The sequence below is a fragment of the Eufriesea mexicana genome, unplaced genomic scaffold (assembly GCF_001483705.2).
Source record: "Eufriesea mexicana isolate 0111107269 unplaced genomic scaffold, ASM148370v2 scaffold305, whole genome shotgun sequence".
Taxonomy (NCBI): domain Eukaryota; kingdom Metazoa; phylum Arthropoda; class Insecta; order Hymenoptera; family Apidae; genus Eufriesea; species Eufriesea mexicana.
The window spans coordinates 103,030-103,245 of NW_016908472.1; the positions used below are offsets into that span (position 1 = coordinate 103,030).

The 216-nt window shown below is 47.7% G+C and overlaps 1 protein-coding gene across 1 annotated transcript in view; it reads left to right on the forward strand.

The window, feature by feature from the left end:
* lark (RNA-binding protein lark) overlaps window positions 1-216 on the forward strand; it is a 12,657-nt gene that overhangs the window by 8,560 nt on the left and 3,881 nt on the right. The window lies entirely within an intron of this gene.

The following is a 216-nucleotide window of genomic DNA, read 5'->3' on the forward strand; positions in this document are numbered from 1 at the left end:
CCCCACACACACACACGCACACACTCTCACTCTCACTCACTTTCTCTCTTTTCCCTTGTCCCTTGTGTCCCATTTTCCAACGGTACATGCATCTCGTTACGATGTTTGTTGACTTCCTTTCTTTACCCCCCGCGCCTTCATTCTATCAGTTTTACCACCACGCTCAGCTTTCTATTCCGACCAAAATGCTCTGTGTAGTAATCACGCGATCAATCC